Genomic DNA, 10,988 nt, shown 5'->3' with positions numbered 1-10,988 from the left:
TCTCCCACCGCGGCAGGGAGGGGGCGGGACGGGCGGGGCATGGAGGCGGGGTCTTTGCGGGGCGTGGCCACTGCAGTGGGGCCCCTGTGCCCCTCGCGGGCTCCTGAACGCTCAGCTATCCTCTTCTCAGCGTGGGCCCTACATGTCCACGGTCAGACACCTGCTCCAGACGCGTCCCCGGGGCTGCCCTCTCTGTGTGGACCTCAAAAGGCAACGGCAAGGAAGGGAGGATCTGGGGGCCATGGTGGATCCCTCGCACCCTGGACATTCATCTCACTCCTGGAATTCGGCACCCGGGAATCCCGGCTCCTTGACCCTCAGCCGTGTACCCGCGAGGCTGCCGGCTTTGCGGGGAGCCCCGGCTCCCGACCCCTGCTCCGTCTGCGGCGCCCTCTGGCGGCTCCAGACGGGAACTCCACATACCCTCCAGATGACAGGACAGGCTGGAGAGCAAGCCCCGGTGGGGCGGGGACCGGGTGCCGCTGATCTGGGCGCTTAAGCGTCCTCTCATCACCTTCCAAGCTCCAGCCCTTAAAGAAAGCAAAGCCCACTCAGATGGCGTGTAGACTTGGAGGTCACCACAAAATCCCTGATGGTGACCCAGCCCCACTCCAAAATAGGAGAGAGAGCCTCCTCTGGGTGTAAAAGGGAATCTCTAACCTTTGGGGGGGGGGGGGGGACGAGGGATAGGGGCTCCAGAACTTCCAGCTGGGTATCTGTCACCAGCCTCAGACAGTTAGTCACTTTCCCTGAGTCTCCCGATCTTCATAGGTAAGACCTGATTAATGACACCTAACAGGAGGCTTTGCTAGGGGTCCTTGAGAATGAATGCATTTGAGGTGCTCTCGCTCTTTAGCGCGCACTCGCCCTCCCTCCCTCCTCCTCCCTCTGCCCTCCTCCCTCCCCCTCCCCTCCCTCTCTCTTTCCACTGAGCCTGAGCCAGGTTGGAAGAGAGGCCTCTGTATTCCCCTTCCCTCCACTTGAACAGTCTGCTTCCCAGGGTTCCCCTTCAGTCTCTCTGGACATTAGGGAAGGGTAGGTGTACACTAGGCTGGTGCACACTACCTCTACTGACAGGATGGGAGGAGTAGGGTCAGTAAAGAGAGGTCTTACCTGGGGATGAACAGCATCCTGGGGACTGAACCCTGGGGCTCTAGCCTAGCTCTGGTCACAGCTTCCTGTTGGGCTATTTCCAGGCCAATGGTCCTGCAATGAGAAGGGCCCATGGAAACATCCCGGAGGGAAGCCAGAGTCTTCCCTCTTGCTTGACAGTCTCTGGCAGAGGCATTCCCAGCCCCCGAATGAGGATTCTCCTTAAAGCTGTCCCCATCCTACACACCGAGAGCCTCTGCCCAGTGTATTAGCAATCGGGGTGCTGTGGTCAGAATGTGCCCCCCAACACTCAAAGGCTGAGACCTAATCACCGCCACCACAGGACTAAGAAGAGAGGAGAGTGGAGAGATGGCTCAGGGGTTGAGAGCACTGGCTGTTCTTACAAAGAACCAATTCCCAGCACCAGTACGGCAGCTCACAACCTGTGTTCAGTTCCCAGCACCCATTTGTCCGCTAACAACCATCTGTCTTTCCAGTTCCAGGGGATTCAAAGCCGCCTGGCTTCCTCAGGCACTAGGCATGCACATAGTGCACAGACTTACACGCAGACAAAACAACCACACACATTAAAAAAAAAAAAGTAGAAGAATAATAATTTAAAAGAAGAGGAGGAAAGGGCTGAGCCTGTTAGGTCACATTTGCAATTCCAGCACTTAGGAGCCTGAGGCAGGAGGATGGCCAGCCTGGGCTACAGTGAGATCTCATCTCAGAAGTAATCAATAAAAAGTGGGGCTGAAGAGCCAGGTGGTGGTGGCACACACTTTTAATCCCAGCACTCGGGAGACAGAGGCAGGTGGATCTCTGTGAGTTCGAGGCCAGCCTGGTCTACAGAGTGAGTTCCAGGACAGCCAGGGCTACAGAGAAATCCTGTCTCAAAACAAACAAACAAACAAACAAACAAACAAACAACAACAAAAAAGTGGGGCTGAAGAAATGACTCAGCAGTTAGCACTGACTGTTCTTGCAAAGAACTGGATTCAATTCCCAGCACTAACATAGAGGCTCACAGCCATCTATAACTCCAGTTCCCAGGATCCGACACCCTCTCCTAGCCTCTGCAGGTGCCAGACACTCATATGGTGCATATGCATACCTACCGGCAGGCAAAACAGTCAAACACATGAAGTAAACGAAAGGGTTTTTGTTTTTTTTTTTTCATCTCCTTTTTGGTTTGTTTGTTTTCTTCAAGACAGGGGTTCTCTGTGTAGCCCTGCCTGTCCTGGAACTTGCTCTGTAGATCTCTGGCCTCAAACTCAGAGATCCACCTTTCTCTGCCTCCTGAGTGCTGGGATTAAGACATGCCACCACTGCCCGGAACAGGCCCTCACCAGACACCAGATCTTCCCGACCTCGTTCTTAGATTTCCTGTCTCCAAACTGTGAGCAAAAACTTCCTTAAGCTAGGCATAGTGGAACATACCTGCATCTTAGAACTGGGTAGCCAGGGGAGGAGGATTCTGAGTTCTAAGGCATCCTGCAAGTACATAGCAAGACCATGTCGATGATAATCCTGACACTCAGTCTTGTCTCAGGAAAACAAACAAATCACAGAAGTGGGTGGGGGTGGGAGTGGTTCTCAGTGCTAGAAGACAACCTCAGGTGTCAGTTTTCACTCTGCATCTCATTTGAGACAGGGTCTCTTTTGTATATATATATATATATATATATATATATACAGACTACTAGCTGGCTCAGGAACTTCTGATGTTCTCTTTTCTCTACCTCCCATATCCCTGTAGCTCTGGGACTACAAATGGGTGTCCACCTTTAACGTGTCCACCTTTAACTGGATTCTAGGGATCTGAGCTCAGGTTCTCATGCTTGCATAGCAAGTGTTTACCCACTGAACTATCCCCAACCCCTACATCTTAGTTTTTGAGAATAGTGTCTTATTGAACCTGGAGTTCAGCAAAATTCAGGTTTTCAGAGATCCTCCTGAACGCCCCCAGATTTGAGTTACAGACATGTGCTCCTGTGCCCAGTTTTTACTTGAGTTCTGGGAATCTGAGCTCAGGTCCTTATAATGGTCTGGCAGGCACTTTACCAACTGAACCACACCCTCATCCCCACCCCAGCCTTCCGTGATTTGTTTGTTTCCCTGAGACAAGCCTGAGTGTTGGGATTATCGACATGGGGCACCATGCATGACCCAAGCTGGTCTTGCTATGTAGTTGCAGGATGCCTTAGAACTCAGAATCCTCTTGCCTCTGGCTACCCAGTGCACTGTGGCATGCATGTGCACATGTACACATGAACCTGCACACACACAAATTAAAAAAAAATAGCTATGCATGCCTTTAATTCCAGCACTTGGGAGGCAGAGGCAGGCGGAACTCTGTGAGTTTGAGACCAGCCTGGTCTACAGGGGGAGTTCCAGGACAGCCAGGGTTACGCAGAGAAACCCTGTCTCAAAAAAACAAACAAAAGGTGGAGAAAAATGAAGGAAGACACAAATACATACACACGTCGTTCACACACACAAATACATAAATATACAGAAAGAAAAGAAGAGAGGAAGTAGAAGAAGGAGGGAAGAAGGAAGGCCCCTGGGGAAGGTAAACAAATAACATTTCTCCTGCTCACCAGGGATCTAGTCGATGGCATTTTGTCATAAGGGCCCAAAGGGAGGTTCGGGGGTCTTCCTAGGCCTAGAGTTCTTCTCTTCCCTAGCACACCTGGCAATTCCTGCCGCCTCCTTCTTGGACTCCTCCCCAGCGCCACCAGTCCTCCAGCCTGTCACCACTCCTAGTCCCCACAGCTTTCCCATGACTCCTACCTGGAAGACTTCTAGAGCCCAGCAAACTCCTGCTCCCCACCCTCCTCCAGGCCCCACCCAGCTCGGCAGCCCTGTGTCCTGCATTCCTGCCCTCTGTCCCGTGTTCTAGCAAATGCCCTCCATTCTGTCCCTGACCAAGGAACCCCATGTTTTGGAGAGGTAACTGTGGCCAGGCAGCTCTCTTTACAGCCCCCAAAGTCTTCCTCCTTTTCCCCAAGGCAGCTTCCGTTGTCTTTTACAGTGGAAGAGGTCTCCTCTCCTCCCAACAGAAGAGCCCCAGCCTCCATACCATCTCTTTCCTGTACCCACAACCTCTTCTCCTCCAGTCTTCCTTACAAATTCCAAATGACTTTAATCTCCCCAACTTAAAATAAGAAAACAGCGAGACGTCTGGGAGGCCTCTGCAGCAGCCCTGTGTCTCTCCCTCTAGAATGGAAAAATCTTTCATTTCTGTTCCCTACTTGACCCACAACCAGGCTGTCCTAGCATGACCAACATTCTCCAGCCACTCCCCCAAGCAGACCCTTCCTCCTCCAATAGTGCTAGTCCAAGAGGGGTCAGCAGCAGACAGCGAGAGCCACACCCTCTTTCTGAACCCTAACCGTACTACTCCCTGAGTGTATCCAAACTCCACTTTCCCAAAATAGAATTCCAGTCTCCTGCAAACCTAAGATCTCTGCCCTTCTAGGGGAGGGCACCTCTGTGGACTGGAACCGGACACTCAGGTGTCTCTGTCCCGTTCTGTGTGTCTCCTTCACATGCACTCTCCTGCATCTCATTAGTACCACTCACATGGACACTACACTTTTCAACACCACCATGACCAGGCTTTCTCTCTGGAACTGACCCTGCCTGAAGCCCTTTCTTAAATGCCTAGCTGGTGTGATGGTGGCTACCTATAACCCCCATTTTTGGAAGGCAAGAACAGAGAGCAGGAGTTCAAGGCCAGCCTGAGCTACAGAGGAACAAGATCTTGTCTCAAAACAAACAAACAAACAAACAAACAAACAACAGTCCAAACCTAGAGCTCCACCTCGTCTAGCTCCAGAATCTTGTTTTGCTCACAATTTTGTAAGCTGGAAAGTCCTACACAGTGTCTGGTGAGGACCTGTCCCTCACAGATGGCTAGGGCTGCTGAGACGGCTCAGTGGGTAAAAGTGCTTGCCACCAAGCCTGACAAGCATGATCCCTGGACCCATGTGGTGAAAGGACAGAGCCAAATCCTGAAAGATGCTCCCTGACCTCCGTGCATGCCTTGCATGGGTATGCATGTTCACACACATGATCAATCAATAAATGTAATGGAGAAAACATTTTAAAAAAACCTCCCAAACCAATGGCTGGACGAATAGTTTGCCTTGCTTGTGAGGCTCTGGGTGTGAGTTAGGGCATCGGAAAACCAAATACACTCCTTGGCACTGCCCTCAGCAGAGATGGCAGCCCTGTGCTGCCTGCCTGTGAGTTCAACGCCTATGCTTTCCACCTGCTCCCCATCTTCTGCCCCACCCAAACCGGACACTTCACAGTTCCCAGAAACCTCCGTGATTTGGAACTTGTGTTCACCGTTTTCCTTCTTGCTTTCCTGGTCCCTCTGCCTAGACATGTCTTCCTCTTCCTGAACAGCTGAAGTCTCCAGTTCCCTCCCTGAAAAGCTGTCTGTCCCTGGGCAGTGCATCTCCAAACAGCATCCTATGTGAGCCTAAAAGGTAAAAGGTCCTGAGATGGAACAGGCAAGAGAGTCAATGTGGCCAAAGCTAAGGGAGCAAGCAGTGTGGGAAAAGGGGGAAGTCAGACAGGCAGGCAGAGTCTACTCAGCCAGAGCCAGGAAGAAGTGGGGCAGGATTCTGGATTCTGGCTCTTTTTTTTTTTTTTTTTTTTTTTTTTTTTTTTTTTTTTTTTGAGACAGGGTCTCACTATACAGCCCTGGCTGGCCTAGAATTCACAATGTAGACCAGGCTGGCCTTAAACTCAGAGATCTGCCTGCTTCTGTCCCTCTAGTACTGGGATCAAAGGTGTGTGCCATCATGTCTGGCTTTTTTAAGAAGCTGAAAACCTATTAAAAACATTACGGGAGCCGGGGCGGCGGTGGTGGCACATGCCTTTAACCCCAGCACTCGGAGGCAGAGCCAGGCGGATCTCTGTGAGTTCGAGGCCAGCCCGGGCTACCAAGTGAGTCCCAGGAAAGGCACAGAGCTACACAGAGAAACCGTGTCTTGAAAAACCAAATAAAATAAAATAAAAGACTGCTCTAAACTGGGCGTGGTGGAGCACACCGTTAATCCCAGCACTCTGGAGCAGAGGCAGGTGAATCTCTGTGAGTTCAAGACCAGCCTGGTCTAGTTCCAGGATAGCCAAAGCTACACAAAAAAAATCCTGTCTCAAAAAACAAACAAAAACCAAAAACAACAAAACAAAACAAACAAACAAAGCACTTGCTCCAAAGCTACACAGAGAAACCCTGTCTCGAAACCCAACCCCCCACCAAGAAATAATAATAATCCCAGCACTTGGGAGGCAGAGGCAGGCAATCTCTGTGAGTTCGAGGCCAGCCTGGTCTACAGAGTGAGTTCCAGGACATCCAGGGATATACAGAGAAACTCAGTCTCGACAAACCACCCCCCCCCCCCCGCAAAAAAAAAAACAAAACCCACACAGCAACAACATTCCTTTGCTCTGGCTGCAGCTTAGAAGGCAGACATGGGGGTCCTAGCACAGGGAGAAATGAGTCTGGTGAGATGGGGCGAATCCCACGGGCCTTATGGGTTGGACATGGGAGACTGAGGAACAAGGATACTTCTGCAATGGCCTTGGATGGGGCAGACTAGATACTGAATAGGGAAGACTGAAGAAAAACCAGGCCAAATATGAAAACTGGGCATACTTTTGACCTTATTTTGAGGTCACCAAGTGTCAATCCACCCATTTGCACTTTATTGGACCCTAAAATGATCATGAGATATATTATTTTGGTGAGGAGAGGTTGAGGCAGGGTCTCATCATGTAACTCTGGGTGGCCTAGAACTCACCATGTAGACCAGGCTGGCCTTGAATTCCCAGAGATCCACCTGCTTCTGCCTCCTAAACACTGGGACTAAAGGCCTGTGCCCATACCCAGCTATGAGACATATTCTTGTTTTGTTTGTTTGGGGTTTTTTGTTTGTTTGTTTTTATTTTTCAAGACAAGGTTTCTCTGTTTCACAGCCCTGGCTGTCCTGGAACTCAATTTGTAGACCAGCTGGCCTTAAATTCGGAGATCAACTTGCCTCTGCCTCCTGAGTGCTGGGATTAAAGGCGTGTGCCACCATGCCCAGCTATGAGATGTATTCTGAAAAGTGGCATGGGCAAGTTCACAGAGGGTCTGAAGTTACAGTGCTGATCAAAGCCAGATCCTCAGACAAGTAGCTCAGGCCTCACCTGTGCAAATGTCAGCCAGGCAAGACAGCCCATGCCTGTAATCCCAGCACTCAGGAGGCTTAATGAAGCAAGACTGTCACAGATTCAAGGCTAGTTGGGGCTATGTAATAAGATCCTGTCTCAGCCATCCATTCCCCTCTCTTCCATCAAAACACAAAAGCTAGGATCTGTAATCTTGGTCTGTAATCTTGGCCCTCTCAAGATTAAGCAGGAGGCCCGAGCGTCTTAGGTCAGCATAGGCTACACAACATGTTCTATCCAGTCTTCATAACAAGACCCTACCGTATTAAAAAAATAAAAATAAAAGCAAACAAAGCAAACATCAACCCCATCTCTATACCTAGGAAGTCTGAAAGTCTGGTGTAGAATTAAATGAACAGTTTCCTATTTAATTTTTTCCCTCCTTGTTGGAGACAGTCTCACTATGTACTCTACAATGGCCAGGAGCTCCTTACCCTTCTGCCTTAGACTCATGAGTTCCGGAATTACAGGTTTTTACTACCATATCTGGCTTTTTTCTTAGGGTTCTGGGGGTCAAACCCAGAGATCCATGCTAGATTCTACCACTGACCTGTACCCTCTCCCCACATGCCATCTGTTTTAAAGTTCCAGGTAATTCCGGCTCAGGCTGAGCTTGGAACTGTGTGCTGAGCCCTGACGTTCTGGGTTATGTCAGGTACTGGAAAGTGCCTGGCAAGTCGTTACTCCCGGAGCCCAGCTGGTTGAGTAGGCGCTGGACCAGACGCAGCAACTGATGCTCAGGGTTTCTGCCCCTCAGCGTTCTTGTGCCCCTCAGCCACTGTAGTTCTGCACAAAACCATGTGGTGGCGCCAGTACCCCAGGGCTCCAGATGGACATCCTGAACTGGAGACCCTGGAAGAACCGTCCCCTTCCCCCAAGGTCCACATCCCACTGGGAACCTAAGGCTTGGTGCTCATGGGCATGTCCTTTACCAGGAAGAAAAGATGATACCAGAAAAATGTACCAGCCAAAAGCTGACACATTCAGATTGGAAGGGGTTAACTCTGGAGGGTTCAGGAGGTGAGCTAGAGGAGATCCCCCTGGTCACAGAAGAGTTAGGGGTGTTAGGCCTCTGGGACTTGGAAGTAAATAGCTCAGATGGAGTCCTGACACATGCGGTTATAACCCTCTGCCTATCCTGCTCAACCTGTCTATCCTGGTCCCAGGCACTACTTCCCTGCCAAGGGTTGGGGGTAGCCAGGGCTTAGGGCTTCATCACAGCTCTAGGCTGGAAGTTCTCACAGCCTGGCTCTCAGGTATGCTGGGGATGGGCACTCGAAGCAGGGAGGATGCTTGGATGGAGCTCTTACCAGTGTCAGCTTCCCGGCTCTTGGGTTGGAGGCTCTCTGGGCCCCTGTCCTGCTCTGTGGTCACAGAAGCCCACGATCCTGGCCAGAGGATGAGCCTTCACCCTGTTCTTGGTTCTGGGTGCAGTTGAACAGACCAAGAGACCAGCACCAGCCTGGGTACCATTCCCACCTCTGGTTCCAAGCCTAGTTCCAAGATGACCCAGGGTAGAGCAGAGACTTGTCCACCTTAGGCTCTTCTGTCCTTCATCTGTCCTATTTGAGGGACGATTGAGACCCCAGATCCCAACTGGAGACACTCTTGCCTAGTCTGTTTAAACTTAGCATACTCTGGCTTCTGCTCTAGAAATTGGTCCACACCCCTCTTGTCTCCAGGGTATCCACCCAACACACCCACATGCTCCGAAGAACCACCCTCCTTGACTATGCCTCCTCTTTGAGAACCCCCAGATGTGGTTCTGTCCTCCGAGGTTCTGCCTCTGCTCTTAGGAGGCTGGGACTAGGCCAGCTGTTTTCCCTAAGCAGCCAGCTGTTTTGCCCATCAGAAGTAGCCCTGGCTCTTCTGCTAAAATCGTTTCTAGGTTGCAGCGTGGCAGCCCTACTGGCCAGGGCCTGGGAGTGGTTAACTCCTCGGGTTCGGGCAGCAGCGTCTGCCTCCCAGCTTTCTGCATTCCCCAGACTTAGCAGAGACTTCTAGAGATCCCAAGAAGGCTAAGTATGGCTGTCCTCAACCCGCTCAACAACTAGCATGCCCCTCCACACAGAGCCTTGTCCCCAGGTGAATCCAAGTGAGGTTCAAATGTTACCAATCCCCACTGAGAATAATTATAATAATAGCTATCCTCCTGTTAGCCTTAAAGCCACCAGGAGTTTAATTAAATGCCTTAACAACTCATTTGACTTCGTTTTGACAACTTTGTGGCATAGGGGAGAATTTACTGAAGAGAGAAGAGGAAACCCAAGGTGTGAAGAGTCTCAGTCACCAAGAGCTGGTCGGATGCTGCTCACTCAGCCCGTTCAGAGGCTCTAGAACGGCCCTCTGAGTGGCTATTTAGGCCCCCCTGAGCCCTCTTTCCTAGGTCTGGGCTTGGGAGCCCCATCTGTGAAACGGGAAAACCAACGGATGGAGTTAACACCACTAGTCCCAGATGAAGAGTTGGGCCAAGGCACCTTCCAAGTATTTATTAGTGATTACTCCTCCTGGTGCTGCGGTTGGCCTGGGCGAGGATCCCAGCTGTGCTGCCTCCTGGCTGCCTGGCTTGGGGTTAGTGACTCCCTCTCAGCCTTTCTGTCTCCAGAGCTGGAAAATGGAGACAAGATTAATTGCCCTTGGTTTTGACAATGCAGGTAAAGTGGTCTGCCCACAACCCAATTGAGGATTGGTGTGAAATGTCCCATCTTGCCAGTATGACTATTGACCACAATCAGTAAGGGGCAGAGAGACCCTTCCACCATGGGTGCCTCCAGGCTCAGAGTGGCGCTGGTAGGTAGAGTTCTGTCATTACTGGCTCAGGAGTCCCCTCCACAGGGAAAGCAGGCTCAAGGTCACGGCAGTTACCTGGGTAGAGGGGTTCGGCCTGCCTTTGGATCTCCCAAGGCCCCCTGTTCTAACTCTACACCCCATGTGCCTTTTCTCCAGGGACCGGAACCTGCTCTGGGGAGAGGGCCAAGGAATAGGGACAATCCCAAAGCGAAACTGGCCCAGAAGGTGACTTGGCTGCGGCTGGGTGGGATCTCAGGGTCTGGGAACGACTCCTCAGGATGCAGTGACCCGTGTTCTCCCCTTTTGTCCCCTCCTCTCTGCCCACCATGGGTCAGTTCCCTGGTCCCAGCCTAGACATCTGGAACTGGGGCAGACAAAGGGCTGCGGGAAGGGACAATAACCTTCTGTCCATTTTCAGATGCTGGGCCAGGCCTGGCCAGGGCTGGGGGCCGGAGCCCCGGCGAGGCGGTGCCAGGCCCCCCGCGGGCAGCGGACAATGTTGGCAGTGATGGAGAGGAGGCATTTCAAAGCGTTTTGTTCCTCCTGACCCCCTCCCCTCCACACATCTCGCCCGGGCTCAGGGTGAGGCCCCAGCCCCACCCCCAGCCACCCAGGCCTTGCTCTGGGCGGCTTGGGGACTGGCCACATTCTTGACCTCAGGGGAAAAGTTTAGACTCTTTGCGCCCTGGGCAACAATAACAGTGTCACAGACCTGATTTAGGAGCAGCACTTACCATCACAAAGCCGCAGACAAAGGGCTGAGGCTGAGAACGCTCTGGCCTCGGAGCCTATTCCACGGCCAGGTTCTGTTCATTTCTCTCCCAGGTTCTGCCCAGGCCCACTCTGCGCCAGGACACACCTGGGGAGAACTTGAG

General features: G+C 51.8%; 1 long non-coding RNA gene across 1 annotated transcript; it reads right to left on the bottom strand.

Moving 5' to 3' along the window:
- Window positions 1-9,779: 9,779 nt before the first annotated feature.
- LOC131907951 (uncharacterized) lies at window positions 9,780-10,988 on the bottom strand. Its single transcript, XR_009378508.1, has 2 exons — window positions 10,515-10,988; window positions 9,780-9,930 (listed from the first exon to the last, which is right to left on the bottom strand). It is a non-coding gene; the product is annotated as an uncharacterized LOC131907951 (long non-coding RNA).

This window comes from Peromyscus eremicus, chromosome 4 (assembly GCF_949786415.1).
Source record: "Peromyscus eremicus chromosome 4, PerEre_H2_v1, whole genome shotgun sequence".
Lineage (NCBI taxonomy): Eukaryota > Metazoa > Chordata > Mammalia > Rodentia > Cricetidae > Peromyscus > Peromyscus eremicus.
The sequence above is the reverse complement of the archived record's forward strand: the minus strand, read 5'-3'. Positions and strand labels throughout refer to the sequence as shown.